Raw genomic sequence first — 18,061 nt, forward strand, 5'->3', positions numbered from 1 at the left:
CAAAAACTGAACTAGTAACAACACTGTGGTCAGCATTGAATGTCACAAGAGAAGAATGACAGGATCATATACGAATATGTTCCTGGTTTCATCAAATGTAAATTTATTCTTAGCCTTCTGCACCTGTACAGCATCTTAAGATTCTAAAGGCTTTATTTTTATTCTCTGGGCTGAATTTTACTGTGCTGAACTTATCAGAAGAATTATTGTAGATTTCAACCATCAATTTTTCTATTATTAGTGACCCAAAGACGTATTTCTCCAAAATGCCAGGGCTTTCATCCAGTAAAATATTTTCAATTTATTTTCTGAAGATTGAGCTCTTAAAGTTATAGACATAGAGTTATATACAGAATTCTACCTTCTTAAATTGGGAAGCTGCCTGTCCTAGTCCATTGGGGTTGCCAGAGCAAAATCCCATAGACTGGATGGTTTACAGACAGCATGAACTAGTTGCTCACAGCTGAAGACTGGGATCAAGGTTAAGACACCAGCAGAGTTCCTGTCTGATGAGGGCCTGCTTCTTCCTGGACAGCAACCGTCTCACATGGGTGAGACGTTTGGCTGAGCTCTCTGGGGCCTGTTCTACGAGGCACCCAGCCCAATCACAAGCGCTCTGCCCACATGAACTAATCACTCTCAAAAGTCCTTATTTTTTCAAAAATAATTTTTTGAAAGGCAGAGAGAGAGAGAGGAGAGAGAGAGAGAAGTAGAGAGAGATAGGGTGATCTTCCATCTGCTGGTTCACTCTCCAAATGGTCACAACTGCCTCAGGCTGGTCCAGACTGAAGCGAGGAGTCCAGGACTCCATTTAGGTCTCCTGTGTGGGTGGGTGGCAGAGCCCAAGAACTTGGGCCATCTTCTGCTGCTTTCCCAGGCCCTTCAGTAGGGAGCTGAATTGGAAGTAGAGCAGCTGGGATTTGAACTTGAGCTCATATGGGATGACAGTGTTGCAGGCAGATGCTTAGCCCACTGCACCAGTGTGTGGGTCTCAGACCTCACTTTTAATGTGGTCACTTTCACAGACAGGATTCTAACATTTGGAGTTTGGAAGGTACAAATGTTCAAACTACAGTATAGCTATTCAATTACTTTAATTTTTCACTAATGCCATGCATGCTTATCATGTAATCCTCATCTTGGTCTTGAGTGATACTGTTTTGCAGGATTTCCACATATTAAATGCTCTAACTAAAGGGTGCAAGATCTCTCTCTCTTGCCTTCTCCATAACTCTGAGTTTCAAATAAATTAACAAATCTTTAAAAAATCTAACTACATATATGCATTCTTTTCACTTGCATTCTTCAATGCACACTTTGAAATACTGTGATTTAGTACAGGAACTTACACATACTCACAAAGGAATGTTTTATCAAACCTCATACTGATCAGTGTTTTCCTTCACTTAAATAGGATCCTCTAAATCTAACAAATGCCTGTCTGGACCAACCTGAGGTAGTTGTGACCATTTGGAGAGTGAACCAGCAGATGGAAGATCACCCTATCTCTCTCTACTTCTCTCTCTTTCTGCTCTCTCTCTCTCTCTCTGCCTTTAAATCTCTAAATCTAACAAATGCCTGTCTTGACTTGTCCAAAGCTTTTCAAGATGTAAGTACAAAGAAATTCTATCCTGCAAATGGGAAAAACAATAAGTGTTAACTCATCTAGCTCCATGGTAGGATTGTTTAAGAGAAATAATTTTCTCTTAAATGACAACTGACTTAAAAATCAAAACTAGTCTTTGACATGTTTTCATATGTAAATTTATTGTGATTACCTATGAAACATGCGTTTCTATAACTGATGTCATTTTTAGCTACCTCTACCTCATTTATTGAATGCATTTCATAATAAGCCTTATGCATGTCATCCTGAAGGCTTGCAATCCTTGGTTCTCATTTTAGAAAAAACCTAAGATGCATTAAATCCCTAAATATCTCTCAAATTTTCAGAATTCCATCTGTAAGAGTGGTTGTGAAATTTCTCAAAGAAGGCAGACTCTTAAATGGTGTCTTCTTCCCTAATCCACCTGGTCAACCAGGAAGAAAACAAGAGGCTCATATTGAAAACCAGCTCCACTAAAAATGCTAACCTTAGAGCAAAGATGAGGTTCAAGTCTTTTAATTCTAAAGCTGTGTTGTTGAGCAGTTATCACTGCAGTCACTCTCCAGCTTCTAACTCAAAGCTTCCAGCTTATGACCTATCCTCTCACATCCCCAAGAGCCACGGCTAATAATCTTCAATTGGCAGGGCCACTTAGAATATTTTGAAGAGCCAGTCTGTCTAAAGATCCTCCTGTGCCAAGGTATTTTCAAGTCTGATGAGTTTATTCTGGCTTTTTTTTTCTTCATCCAGATAAGCTTGGAGAAGTCTCCTGCCAGATATCTGGTATCTGACAGGGGGAAGAAAGAGAAAACAGCTGCATGGGAATTTAACAGGGAGTGGTAAAAAGGACATTTTTACAGAGTGAAGGCTGCCAAATGTAGAAGTAGTGGGAGATCCTGCCACTTCACAAAATCTTTTCCACAGTGCTAATCAAAGGTGCAATATTGTGGATTTTTAAAGCAGCTAAAATGAGTGGAATAAACATACTGAGAACTCAATACCTCTGCCAAGATAAATGGAAAATCCCCACCTTGTTGGATTATATTCCATTAGCAGTAATAAGAAGGATTATGTTTTGTTTGCTACTCGTAAATCATTCAGTGGCTCAATGCCAAGTATTTTCAACATAGCCATCCACTTTTTTTTGGATGAGTATAAAAAAGGAAATAATTTTGTACACCACATAAACAGTGGGTTTGTCTTTTGCACATTTTTAACAGAATTTTTCCCATTCTAGATTTATTTATGTAAATTACTATGAAAACACTTAGTTTAATCGATTTTGTTTCTGTGAGCCACCATATTGTCTGTTCAACTGTTCTGAGATGGCCTTTCTTACCAATGATTTTATGATAGTGCTTCTTTCTTTGGATCAGTATTTAACACTTACCTGGAGTAAAAGTCAGTTGCTTCTTTTGTGTAGGTTCCACATACACAAAAAGCTTATGGTAAGTAAAAAAATCATTTAAGAAATAGTAACATTAAAGACAGATCTGGCTGGCGCCATGGCTCAATAGGCTAATCCTCCACCTAGCGGCGCCAGCACACCGGGTTCTAGTCCCGATCGGGGCGCCAGATTCTGTCCCGGTTGCCTCTCTTCCAAGCCAGCTCTCTGCTGTGGCCTGGGAGGGCAGTGGAGGATGGCCCAAGTGCTTGGGCCCTGCACCCCATGGGAGACCAGGAGTAGCACCTGGCTCCTGCCTTCGGATCAGCACGGTACGCTGGCCATGGCGGCCATTGGAGGGTGAACCAAAGGCAAAAGGAAGACCTTTCTCTCTGTCTCTCTCTCACTGTCCACTCTGCCTGTTAAAAAAAAAGACAGATCTATACAGTGACCAATATTTCAAACCTTCCATACACTGATTTTCAAAAATATTGCCTATATGAAGTAGAAGACTGAGAAATAAGTAACTGGTTCATAACCATAATATTCAAAGTTGAAATGACAAAGACAAAAACTCTGAAAAATAAGGTCATATCCTAACTACTGCCCTTGAGAATGGTCTTTTTTTCTTTAAAAGTGCTATTCTTTCCCTGCATAGATAATAGAGAGGTAGATAGATGATAGACCCACAGCTATAAAGTTGAAGAAATATTTCTGAGCACACACACAGACCTACATATCTGTGTATATGTGTTCATATATATGTGTACATATACATAAAAATGATTTTTAAACAATTGAAATTTGTTGTACTTTTTGCTATCATGAGCATTCATCAACTTAGTACAATGAAAGGACAACATCATCGAAGACAGCATTGTCTAAGAATTTTTCATACTTGGCTCCTGAATTTCTTCAATAAGCAGTTAAAACATTAATTTGCACTTAATCAACAAGTCAGCAGTTACATTCTGATGGCTATTGCGGATCACAGCCAAATGTCATGGTTTATGTGTGATGCTACGGAAGGAGATTTGGCTGTGAGAGGACACTTCCTGCACTTCTTTTCACACTAGCCTTGCATGCATTTTTTTATTTCATGAGAAAATTCTAGAAAGTTTGAAAAGCCAGTGAAAGTTTTGTGTTGACATCTTTAATTTCAACAAGAGTTGTTCTAAAAGGTAATGAACTCAGGCCAAAGAGAACTATTTCTGGAGTCTTTGTCTATAAAAGACTGTGCTATTTGATCTCCATATACCCATAACTTATGAAAAACTCAGAGATACATTCAATTTAAAGTAAATGTTATACTTTAAATCATTTTATCACTCCCAATTTTTATGCATAATATATACTTTTTAGTTTTTTGCTTTCTTCCAGTTATTGAAATTACTGACTATTTTGGGGAAAGGAATCAATGTGTACTCATACAATAGTAATGATAATCTTTGTGAATTCTTATAATGATTTTAGATATAAGGGAGTAGTCTCTAAATTAGTAAATGAATGATCAGTGAGAGCTCACATATATGCTGATAACAACCAGAACATATCAGTATTAATTCATTTAGACTCAGACATAATAAGTTGATAATGTCCTATGGTTCTTTACTCATAAATTTGGTGAGATTCACTGTTTTAACTGAATACACTTGATAGATATGCCTGAGATGATGGGGAAAGCAGAAGTTGTTAATTATAATAATGTATATTGATAGTGATGTTTCTAATTGTTTTTAAACACCATTGAGAGATTAGGCAAGATGATAAGAGAAAAAAAAGCTGTCATTCTAGTTGGTCTTGTTAGTTTGAAAAAGACAGAAATGTGAATTAATGCTATAACTAGTACTCAAACAGTACTTTCTACTTTGTGTTTCTGTGTGGGTGCAAACTGTTGAAATCTTAACTTAATACATACTAAATTGATCTTCTGCATATAAAGATAATTGAAAATGAATCTTGATGTGAATGGAATGGGAGAGGGAGTGGGAGATGGGAGGGATGCAGGTGGGAGGGAAGTTATGAGTGGAAAAAGCCATTGTAATCCATAAGCTGTACTTTGGAAATTTATATTTATTATGTTAAAGTTAAAAAAAGAAAAAGAAATAAAGTAATTACTTTGAATACAAAAAATTCATATCTTCAGTTAATACCAGCTAGGAATTTTATAGCAAAGTAAAGGAAAAAAACAAGTAACTTAGTTTTGATATTTTCACTCAATTTGCTAAAGTCCCATATGATGTACTAAGTAAATGATATTTCACTTTGAATAACTAAAAGCAGTATGTATTTTTTCACCTTATATGGAAATTTGGTTATTCGAAGTAGTGTGTTTCCATTGTAATTAAATGTTAATGAAATAAGTAATTTTCATTGAACTTCATCAGGTAAGAAGAAATTATTAGCATTTATTACGGCTGTGACATTTCAAAAAGATCAAGTTAAAAGGAATGAAACTTCTAACAACTTTGCTCATCACATGAATTATTACTTTGGTTCACTTTTGGAAAGAAGAATGAGATTTCATAAGATTGGTTTTAATAATATCAAGAGATTAACATTTCTTACATCAAATTTTATTTGTCACAACAAGAGTTATTTATTGTTCAACATGTTATTTATCCATGGCTCACAGTAGCTGTTGAGTATTCAGTTTTCTTAAAAACATGTGGGGGGAGGCATTTGGTGTAGAGATTAAGACTCTGCTTGGGACACCTGCAATCTCAAATTAGAGTGACTGGGTTCAAGTCCTACCTCCATTCCTGATTCCAGTTTCCTGGTTAATGCACATCCTGGGAGGCAGCAGGTGAAATCTCAAGTTGTTGAGTCTCTGCCACACATTTGGGATATACTGACTGAATTCTTTGTTCCTGGTTCGACCTGTCCCAGCCTTGGCAGTAGCTAGCATTTGGAGAATGATCCACTGGGTGAGAGATCCCTCTTTGTTGCCCTCTCCATATGTGTGTGTTTGAAATAAATAAAGATGCAAAAAAAAGTGGGATAGTAAAACTTGTATGACTACATCAAAGAGCCTGTTTTACAAGATTGATTTGTAAAGGGGAAAAACAAGTTTCAGAACTGAAAACTATAGAGATAGAAAAATGATTCATCTATCACCAGCTTTGTGCTAAAATCAATGATAAAGGCAAGAGGCAGCCCAATAAATAGGGTTTCAATTGTTAGTCATGCAATGTATTCTATCCCTATACCCCTTCCATCAAGCACCACCAACCTCAACGCACAGCTGCAGATCTGCAGAGCAGAGTTCACTGGTGGCTTGGAACTAGCTGAGGGACCCCACTGGCAGGCAGACATATGTCTATCCTTGCAGGCAGGAGAAGTGGAGAAGCTTTCTTTTCTTTCTTTTTCATTCTTACCTTAAAGCATTCTTGGTTTGAATTCTTCACTTCAACTCCCCACTTTGCCGCTGAACTACTTGGTTAAGTCTGCAGGGCCTGTTGACATTGGGTTGTCTACATTAACTGCCAGAGCCACTTTAGTCACTGGAATATGATTAAATCTGAAAATTGTATTTGTACAATGATTCTTTCCATGTTTTCACATATTTATGATGTGAATAAATATTTGTTAGACAGTGTCTACAGTGTTTCAAGTGCCCAGACAAAAATGGAAGCAGTTGGAACATTAAATCTAAAAATTCCAGATGTGTAGAGATATCTGGATATGTCACTGAAATTTTCAGATTTCATCCAGATGTTTGGTGTTATGGTTGTTTGTTTCTACAAAAGTCATACATTTATGGTACAATATAAATATGGATTATGACATTATATAGATTCAGCTTCCCATTAACCTAATTCACTGTGGCCACCTTAGGAAATTATGAGACACTATAGATTCATATATAATTTGTTTTCTTCTCTAATGTAAAGCCTAGGAGACCAGATATTATACACATTAAATGCAAATGTGCAAAGTGCCTGGATTCCAATAACACCTCCACTTCCTATACAACTTCCTGCTAATGCTCACCCTGGGAGGCATCAGTTGATGGCTGAATTACTTGGGTCCCTACCACCCAGGTGGGAGACCCAGGTGGAGTTCTTGGCTCTTGACTATGGTATGGCCCACTCCTGGCTCCTGTGGTTATGGGGAGTAAACAAAGAGATGGAAGATAATCTCTTTCATTCTCACTCTCTCATTCTGCCTTTCAAATGAATAAAAACAAATAATTTTTAAAAATTAAATGGTAAAATGTCATATGGTGAGAAAGAAAACCAATGGACATACTTTCTTTTAAATACAAAGTCGTATTCCTAAAATCCGTACCTTCTTCTTAGAATTTTCTCATGTGAAATTGCATATGACAGATGGATGCTGGTATTACAGAATTACTGTACCTCCTCTCCTAGAGAAGAACATCAGCATGGATTTCAATAACTCTATTCCTCCCGGTTTTTGTTTCCTGTCAAGATTATTTTGCATGAATGTTTCAGTCTTGGTGACAGTGATTATGATGATGACTTACATGTTGTTTTTTGTTTCCATCTGGAATCGTCAATGGAGAAAATATCCCTATGGAGAATCTTGAAAGCCTCATTATTCCAATATCACAAATATGAAAATTGAGACAGAGAAAAGTGTGGTTTTCCCAAATTCACACAAAAACTCAGAAGTGAAGCCAAGAGTAGTACCCAGCTCATGTGCAACAGATCTAATGCAACCTGCACTGTCAAGCTCACATGGTGATTAGACTGAGTAGTGTAATTACCTAAAGTACAGGGCAGGAAAATAGCGCCCCATTTACCAACCCAGTCACAGCAAGTAGAGGAATTACGTGAATGGGAGTCACCATATGGATGGTGCTCACGCATTGCACAATCCTGTACTTTACCTTCTTATCCTGAATGCTCTAAAAACAGGAGTTTGAGATAGAATTCAAATAAAAAAACCAAACCCCAATTCTGGAGCCAGATAAAGACATAGGTGTTTAAATCCTGCTGTTAGATTAAATACTGGGGTTAGAGTTTCCATCTGTGTCATGTTCATGTAAACTTTACCTCAATTGTCTCATTTATAACATAGAAATAATGTTCACAACATGAGGGGAAAGTGTATTAGAAATAAAGCACAGGTAGCACATATGCTGTAACATGATGCACGCAGTGATCCTTATGAGTAGTAAGCAGTAATAATATGTCAGTTCTCATCAAATATTTTTAAATCTTTATTTGAAAGGCAGAGAGTTACAGAGAGGCAGAGGCAGAGAGAGAGAGAAAAATGGAGAGAGAGAGAGAGAGAGAGAGAGAGAGAGGTCTTCCATCCACTATTTCACTCCCCAAATGGCAGCAATGGCCAGAGCTGAGCCAATCTGAAGCCAGGAGTCTGGATCTTCTTCTGGGTCTCCCACATGGGTGCAGGGCCCAACAACTTGGGCCATCTTCCACTGCTTTCTCAGGCCATAGCAGAGAGCTGAATTGTAAGTGGAGTGACCAGGACTTGAACTGGCACCCATTTGGGATATTGGCACTTCAGGTGGCAGCTTTACATGCTATGCCATAGTGCTGACCCCTCACCACTGAACTTTAAATCAAATTTTTACTATATTGTATTATTTTTATCAAATGGACTAGTGTATAGATAGGTAATAAATGAGACATGATGTTAATTGAACCCAGCAGTGAAAGCAGTGACAATCCCTAGTTAAGAATCATCTCAATTTCAGTATTTAATTGTGTAAATGTCTAAGGAATTTATACTTTTATGAATCATGTGATTTGAAGGTTACAGACATAAATATGTCTTTGGAAATTTGAGTTATTTCTCATCACATTCCCATTGTCACTGTGTATTCACAGAAATTGAGATTATTTCAAATATGAAAATGCAGAACATTCAAAATATATTTGGTGTAAAGAATGAAATATATTTGGTGGTGAAACAGACCTGTCCCTATCAGATACAAAGATCTGGTATAAAATTACAGCAAGAATGAAAATATGATGTTCTCACAGGTAAAAACTGACCCAGGGACAGAACAGAGTAGAGCAGAAAGCTGTGCATAGGAGGGGCCTTGAAAAGCTCATGGATGGGGCCAGTGCTGTTGTTCAGGGCATTGAGCCTCTGTTTGTAACACCAGCATGCCATGTGGAGCACCAGTCTGAGTTCTGGCTGCTCTGCTTCAGATTCAACTCCCTTCTAATGCACCTGGGAGAGCAGCAGACAATGCCCTGAGTACTTACTCCCTGCCACCCACATGGGAGACCCAGACGTGGTTGTGGGCTCATCTGACTGTGGGAGTGAACCAACAGATGGAAGATTTTTCTCTTTCTCTGTTTCTCTCTCTGTCTCCATTAGCATAACTTTCAAATAAATAAAATAAATCTTGAAAAAAAAAAACCTCAGAAACCTCTTGGAACACAAGAAGTTATCATTTAATTCCATTTTCTGTGAGCTTTTTGAAGCCACTTTCTACATGGAAGCTTTACTGATGATGGAATTGAAACAGTGATCACTGAGAAAATGGTGACTTTCGTAAAAAGCTACCTAGAACAACTTGTTCTTTTTAAATATTTATTTATTTATTTGAAAGAGTTACACAGAGAGAGGGGAGGCAGAGAGAGAGAGAGAGAGAGAGAGAGAGAGCTCTTCCATCCACTGGTTCACTTCCCAGTTGGCTGCAATGGCTGGAGCTGCACTGATTCGAATCCAGGAGCCAGGAGCCAGGAGCTTCTTCCCAATCTTCTCCATGTGTACAGGGGCCCAAAGACTTGGGCATCTTCTACTGCTTTTGCAGGCCACAGCAGAGAGCTGGATCAGAAGTGGAGCAGCCAGGTCTCGAACTGGCACCATATGGGATGCTGGTACTTCAGGCCAGGGCGTTAACCCACTGCACCACAGCACTGGCCCAAAGAATAACTTGTTATTCACACAGAATAAATGGAAGCATTTGCTTTCCTCTGTATACTAAAATCAATACTTCCTGGTTTGACAGGTTCAATTTGAAATGCAAACCTTAAACTCTTTGAAAATGTAGAATACATTTGTGGCCTCAGCAGAGAGTATCATTCAATAGCTCTAACCATTAAAGAAACAGTGTGTAAATATAAATACATTAAGAGCTTCTGATCATCAACAAATACTCCAAGAAAAGGGGAGGGCACAAAACAGAGAAGATAGTAGCTTCCATACAACTGAAGGTATTAAATTAGGACTCAGACATTTTAAAGTCCATAAAGAGCAAGATTAATTTTAAAAAGAATTCATACCAGATACAGGGAGGTATTTCATAGAAGCACTACAGTGGGCCATTATTTTTTAAAAAAAGAACGTTAATTTATCTATGAGAAATGAGAGAGAGAGGCCTTCCATACACTGGCTCACTCCCCAAATGGCAGCACTTTCCAGGTACAGCAACGGGAGTGAATTGGACACAGAGCAGCCAGGACTCCTGGTGCTACAACATGGGACATGGGCACCAACTCTGGATCCTAAACTCTTCAAAGATACTTGACTCCATTAGAAAACAGGAAAGGCAAAATAAAAGCACAGTAAAATAACATTTATTGTCATTGTGTTGTAAAAAAAAAAGTTGAACCTGGTAAATCCAAATGCCGGCAAAGATTTGGGTGAACTTGGAGCCGGCGCCGTGGCTCAATAGGCTAATCCTCCACCTTGCGGCGCCGGCACACCGGGTTCTAGTCCCGGTCTGGGTGCCGGATTCTGTCCCGGTTGCCCCTCTTCCAGGCCAGCTCTCTGCTGTGGCCAGGGAGTGCAGTGGAGGATGGCCCAAGTGCTTGGGCCCTGCACCCCATGGGAGACCAGGAAAAGCACCTGGACCCTGGCTCCTGCCATCGGATCAGCGCGGTGCGCCGGCTGCAGCGGCGGCCATTGGAGGGTGAACCAACGGCAAAGGAAGACCTTTCTCTCTGTCTCTCTCTCTCACTGTCCACTCTGCCTGTCAAAAAGAAAAAAAAAAGAAAAAAAGATTTGGGTGAACTTGAACCTTTATGCCCTGGAATGAATAAGAAAACTAAACTGATACAACCTTGGGAAACATTTTTTTTTTTCACATTAGTGTGTTAAGATGAACATTCACATAACATTCAACCTATTGAAGCTCCTGGCTACGTATCCACATAGGTTCCATCACAGGTTTATCATGCAAGAGCAGAACCAAATACCTTGGAGACATCTTGAATGATAAGCCCTTTCTTGTCTACTTCTCTTTATTATTGTGATTTTTAATTTTTAAATCCACAAAGCAAAAACTGGGAGGTAATACTACAATGAATTCCCTTTGTTGTTAAATATGAAAGGTAATCATTTGTGTGCATCTTCTGAATGTTTATAAGTTATTATCACAAACATGCAACCTGATTAAACTCAGGGTGGGATTATTTTTATATTTACCCTCTTCCATGGTGTCTTCGTGTAAACCTTTGAGAATCTGGTTCTCCTAGGCAGACCAAAAGGAGAAAGCACTTGAATTTAATGTTCTGTTTTGCTTCGTGTGTTTCCTTTCTTTGTCCAAGGTGAAAGTGTGGTTCCAGAACAGGCGGATGAAGAGGAAGAGGGTAAAATTGGGCCAGCTGGGCACTGCTGCCTGAGAAAAGGAACTGGTGAATGTGAAGAAAGGAACCCTGCTCCCTTCAGAGCTGTCAGGGATTGGTGTGGCCACGCTCCAGCAAACAGGGGACTCTCTGGACAATGAAGACAGCCACAACAGCGACCACAGCTCTGAGCATGCACACTTATGATCCACACAGACAGGACCAGCTCCATCCTCAGGAAAGAAGCACCGTGATGGCAAGCCTTACCCAACAGAGTTTACACAGAGAGATGGCCATGGCCATGATTTTTAATATTATCAAATTCAGGCATCATGGGTCTGTTTTGCATGATTTATAGAGGAAGGAAGTGCCACTTATCAAAGATGTTTCCATGATGAAAATCATAAGGTGAATTTGCTTTGAATAGTCCAGAGATGTTTGGTTGTGTGTATGACAGTGAGCAGGTATGTTTGCCTTTGCTTGCACTGAAAAATTAAATGGGTACTAAGAACAAATTATGACACATTTCTACACGAGATGCCTCCAGAGTGAAAACGTTGAAGATGAACTTACTTTACCCTCTCAGATGTACGAGTTCATGTTTATGACAGTGGGCAGGTATTTGCTTTTGCTTGTACTGAGAAATTGCTATCAAGAATAAAACATAAAACCTTTTATCCTGAACAGCCAAAGTGCCTGAGATCATTCAAGTAGATTTTAAAAAGGATGTAGTTTAACTCTGTATATATTATCCTTAAGTCATTTTCCTGTCTTCACTAATTTTAGCAATTCATTCATATTAGCTGATGAAAATAGGCACTGATAATGCCAGCCAGGCCAGCTTCCTGCCTTTTTATGCATGTGTCATTCTGAGACAATCCGTATGCACTTACTTGTGTACAAGTAGAGAAAAATACAGTAGTCTAATACGACATATTCTTGTACCACAGACAAAACAAATGTTATGTTGCATTTACTATCACTGCTGCTAATACGTTATTATACAACTTACCTAGCTCCTCCTTGATTTATCCTATCTTGTAGCTTGAAAAAAAATAGGATCATAGGCAAATCAGTTACTTTGTGGAAGGAGCTTTGTTGTGGCAGACACTGTGATTTTATTTCTATAAAATTAAAGCTGTTATGAATATGACTTAATTAACAAGAAAATGTTTCTTCCTTCTTAGAAATGGTGTCAGACAAGGAGCAAAGACAAATGTTTGTGTTTCTATGGGGGTGCAAACGACTGAAATCTTTACTTAATGTACACTAAACTGATCTTCTGTAAAAAAAAAAAAAAAAAAAAAAAAAAGAAAGAAATTATCAATTCCCAACTTGACTCTCACTGGGATTAAACATGACAATAGGTCTGATCTGATTTCATCATCACTTAAAAAAAATCATCTATTATTTTTCACTTTATGTTTCTGTGTGGGAGCAAACTGTTGAAATACTTACTTAAGGTATACTAAGCTGATCTTCTGTATATTAAGATAATCGAAAATGAATCTTGATGTGAATGGAAGGGGAGAGGGAGTGGGAAAGGGGAGGGTTGTGGGTGGGAGGGACGGTATGGGGGGGAAGCCATTGTAACACATGAGTCGTACTTTGGAAATTTATATTCATTAAATAAAAGATAAAAAAAAAAAAAGACAAATGGGCTCCCCAAGGGGATAGACAAAACAATTCTGAATGTCTTCAAATTAAATTCAGTAAAAACACATTATTTTTTAATATGTGATGTATTCTTGCAGAACAACCATCTTTGTATTTTGTGAAAAATGTTTAATAAATGATCCTTTATAAATAATTTTGGTCTCCCCATTGTAATTTCTTTAATTTCTATAGATTTTAATATTCATATCTAAGAGTGCCCCAGACTCATCTGCTCTGTACTAATTCAGATCAAGATCATTAATGAGTCACAGGTTTTCATTTGTAGATTTATTATGGCAAGAAAAAATCAATCCTTGGGTGATCAAAGAGAATCTAAACATCATCATACAGTAAACCATTTTCTTAATTTGAAGAATATGGCAAATGAATGTTTTTGTGTGTTTTACAAAGCAAAGATAAAAGGGAACAGGTAACACTAACTGCCACAACTAATAAGTAAAGTAGTCATATATTTTAAAATTTATGTTTAACATATGTGAATCAATCCAATAGTTGTTTTAAAGTCACATCAACCAGAGTCCTTGATGTTACCATGAGGTAGCCAATCAGTATCTTCATTGGAATGGACACCACAGGTATCAGAAGTCAATGACTATAGGCCGGCGCTGTGGCTCAATAGGCTAATCCTCCACCTGCAGTGCCGGCACACAGGGTTCTAGTCCCAGTCAGGGTGCCAGCTCTGTCCTGGTTGCTCCTCTTCCTGTTCAACTCTCTGCTATGGCCCAGGAAGGCAGTGGAGGATGGTCCAAGTGCTTGGGCCCTGCACCCACCCAGGAGACCAGGAGAAGCACCTGGATCCCGGCTACTGTGGGGGTGAACCAATGGAAAAAGGAAGACCTTTCTCTCTGTCTCTCTCTCTCTCTCACTGTCCACTCTGCCTGTTAAAAAAAAAGTCAAGGATTGTATTAACTTAATACATTTCATGTCATGCATGGTTGCACATGCATTGGATGCCTAAGACCTACTTACAGCTATATCATGTTATTTTTTAACTGTTCCACATTTAACCAGAAGAATTTGGAAACATTACCATCATTCCTCCTTCCTCCATAGAAATAAACAGAAAAATAATTCATAAACATTTCCAAATTACTCATTATTTGATTTTGTTTCAGAATGATTAGATTGACAAAAATATATTGATTCTATTTTTAGTCGAGCAAGACATATATGAGTATTCAAGAAATAAATTATATTTTTGTATCATATTTTCTCTTTGTGAAATACATTTTATCACACTGGTAAACAATCTATCTAATTTAATTTTGGGGAGATCCTGTTCAAATTGAAGGTACAAAACATACTTCTCTATCACTTGAAGGAATAAAAATTATGCTTGTATTGAAGATATCTATTTCTTTTTGTAGAATAACTCTGCCTCTCAAAGAAAATAAATCTTAAAAAACAATTCTATAAAACTATTCAGTTAACATTTGAGGTAAGTGATACTTAGGTGAAAATATGATGTTTGCAATATAAATACAAACAATTGGCATAGTTATTATTTGAACCATCTGGGGAACAGTGTATTTTGCTGTCAGTCCCTTATGCTGCATTCTGTTTGTAAAAAGCAATTCAGAAATAAAAAGAAAGCCACAGAGAATTTAGCATGAGAGCAGTAGTCTAAACATTCCAAACCTGAAAACGTTTGAAGTCTGCAGAACTGATCTGCAAATGCTCTTGAGAAAGTGGTGTTTGTTGTGGTGGTTGTGGTTGTTTCCTGATTTCTTACCTAAAACTGGCCAGGAAAATTGAGTAATAATTCTCTCACGTGTACCTCAATGTACAACTTTTGCCAAATAATGCTAACAGGAGTGGACAAAGGAACAAATGTGGTCCCAGAAAAAATAGATTGCTACATCAAGTTTTGAGAGCCTATAAAAATTTCAATAAGAATTTTTGAAATAAATCTAATAATTCTCTATTACCATGTGTTTTCTCAATAATCTCATTTTGACATTTGATATGCTTAAAGATATAGATACATTTAAAAATTGAATCGGGGTGGAGCCAAGATGGCGGAATAGTGAGGGTGCACACCGATAGTCCGGGAAAATTTAGTTTAATAAAAGTGGAGTTACGGTAGCCTCAGAAAAAGGACCAGAAAAAATTGCAGAGGAAACTCTTCTGGATCTAGTGGCTGTGACTCGGAGGACCTACTGGGAGAACAAGGTCGCCCACTGCACAGAAGCCGAGCCGCGGGAGCCGCAGGGTCTGCGCGCCAGTGCAGAAAGGGGAGTGCATGTCACACAGACACCAGCGGGGAGAGTTGGGACGCCCAGGGCTCTGAGTCCACACATCGGTGCTGGAAGGGGAGGTGAGCTCAATAACCTGAGACATTGGCAGGGAAATGGCAGTCAGAATCTAGAGGGGAGTGGGAAAGTGCACCAGAAGCACTGCCCGAGAGAAAGTAAAAAATGTGGGGGGTTTCTCTCTGCAAGGCTTGCAAGAGTTTGCAAGAATTTGCAAGAGACAAAGAGCAGGCCCCCTCTCTCAATTTACATAACAACAGGGGAAAGCTAAGGAACTGAGTCACTACAATTCAGTAGCCTAGGCAACTCAGTGGGAGTCCAGAGGAGAAACAGAGCCTGCACAGACTCTTTGGGTAGAAGCCAGAGACTGGAAGCGAAATACCATCAATTCTGCACAGCTGTGCGGTGCGGTATTACTTACCCCCTGAATAAATAAAATAAATAAATAAATAAAAAGAGAGAGATTTACCATGCATAACATGAGAGTGTCACGTTTGCACACCCATAACCCAGAAGAACCAAGCAGAGCTCTCAGGCCACACCCATCTCAAGCCTCCAAGGCTCCTCCAACAGCAGGCAGTCCACTTAACACAGACATAGTATAAAATAAAAAAAAATTAAAAAAAACGCACAGTGACGAAAGAAGAATTAACTATGCCAAGCAACAAACACAGAAATCGAGGGAACAAGACCAACGATGACACTATGATGCCACCAAATAAACAAAACGCCCCAAGCCAAGATCATGAAGATGATGAGATAGAAGAAATGCAAGATACGGATTTCAAAAAATTTATGATAAGAACATTTACGAGTTTTCAAAAGCAAATCCTTGAACTACAGAAATCCTCCTTAATGGACAGGATTGAAAATCTCTCTCATGAAAATGAAATTTTAAGGAGGAATCAAAATGAAACTCAGAAACTAGTAGAGCAGGAAAGTGTGATAGTGAAGAGAAATCAAAATGAAATGAAGAGCTCAATAGATCAAATGACAAACCCATTAGAAAGCCTTAAAAATAGAATGGGTGAAGCAGAAGAGAGAATATAGGACTTAGAAGATAGAGCACAGGAAAACATACAGTCAAACCAAAGAAAAGAAGAGGAAATTAGAAATCTAAAAAATATTGTTGGGAATCTACAGGATACTATTAAAAAAACCAACATTCGAGTTCTAGGAGTTCCTGAAGGCATGGAGAGAGAGAAAAGATTAGAAGGCCTTTTTTAGTGAGATACTAGCAGAGAACTTTCCAGGTTTGGAGAAGGACAGAGACATCCTAGTACAGGAAGCTCATAGAACCCCCAATAACATGACCAAAAGAGATCCTCACTACGACATGTGGTAATTAAACTCACCACAGTGAAACATAAAGAAAAGATCCTAAAATGTGCAAGAGAGAAACATCAGATTACTCTCAGAGGATCTCCAATCAGACTCACAGCAGACTTCTCATCAGAAACACTGCAGGCTAGGAGGGAATGGCGAGACATAGCACAGGTGCTAAGAAAGAAAAATTGCCAGCCCAGAATATTATATCCTGCTAAGCTCTCATTTGTGAATGAAGGTGAAATAAAGACCTTTCATAGCAAACAGAAATTGAAAGACTTTGTGGCCACTTGTACGGCCCTGCAAAAGATACTTAAAGATGTGCTACACTCAGAAACACAGAAACACGGCCATCAATATGAAAGAAGGGAAAGGAAGAAAACCTACCAGTAAAATGAGCATGGGAAGCTCAAAGCATATATTAGAAAATATCTCCAGGAAAATGGCAGGGCAAAGTCACTACATATCAATCGTCACATTGAACATTAATGGTCTTAATTCTTCAGTTAAAAGACACCGATTGGCTGATTGGCTCAAAGAACACAACCCAACTATTTGTTGCCTACAAGAAACACATCTCTCTAACAAAGAGGCATGCAGACTGAAAGTGAAAGGCTGGAAAAAGATATTCCATGCCAACAGAAACCAAAAAAAGCAGGTGTAGCCATATTAATATCAGACAAAATAAACTTTAATACAAAACTGTTAAGAGAGAAAAAAAGGGGCACTATATAATGATTAAGGGTTCAATTCAACAGGAAGATGTAACTATTATAAATGTATATGCACCTAATTACAGGGCACCGGTCTATTTAAAAGATATGTTAAGGGACTTAAAGGGAGATTTAGATTCCAATACAATAGTACTGGGGGACTTCAATACTCCACTCTCAGAAATAGACAGATCATCCGGACAGAAGATCAACAAGGAAACAGCAGATTTAATCGACACTATTGCCCAAATGGATCTAACAGATATCTACAGAACTTTCAATCCTACATCTAAAGACTTCACATTCTTCTCAGCAGTGCATGGAACCTTCTCTAGGATTGATCACATACTAGGCCATAAAGCAAGTCTCAGCAAATTTAAAAGAATTAGAATAATACCATGCAGGCCGGTGCCCCGGCTCACTAGGCTAATCCCCCACCTGCAGCACTGGCACACGGGGTTCTAGTACCGGTCAGGGTGCCGGATTCTGAGAAGGAAGAAGTCAAACTATCCCTCTTTGCAGATGATATGATTCTTTACTTCGAGGATCCAAAGAACTCTACTAAGAGACTATTGGAACTCATAGAGGAG

General features: G+C 38.5%; 1 long non-coding RNA gene across 2 annotated transcripts in view; it reads left to right on the forward strand.

Annotated features, from left to right (window-relative positions):
• Window positions 1-13,030, forward strand: part of LOC103345821 (nuclear factor 1 C-type) — a 108,997-nt gene extending 95,967 nt beyond the window's left edge. For both annotated transcript variants that reach the window (XR_011384596.1, XR_011384598.1), the window contains one exon: window positions 11,486-13,030. This is a non-coding gene — a long non-coding RNA (nuclear factor 1 C-type). The remainder of the gene's footprint in view (window positions 1-11,485) is intronic.
• The last annotated feature ends 5,031 nt before the right edge of the window (window positions 13,031-18,061 follow it).

Source organism: Oryctolagus cuniculus, chromosome 19, assembly GCF_964237555.1.
Source record: "Oryctolagus cuniculus chromosome 19, mOryCun1.1, whole genome shotgun sequence".
Lineage (NCBI taxonomy): Eukaryota > Metazoa > Chordata > Mammalia > Lagomorpha > Leporidae > Oryctolagus > Oryctolagus cuniculus.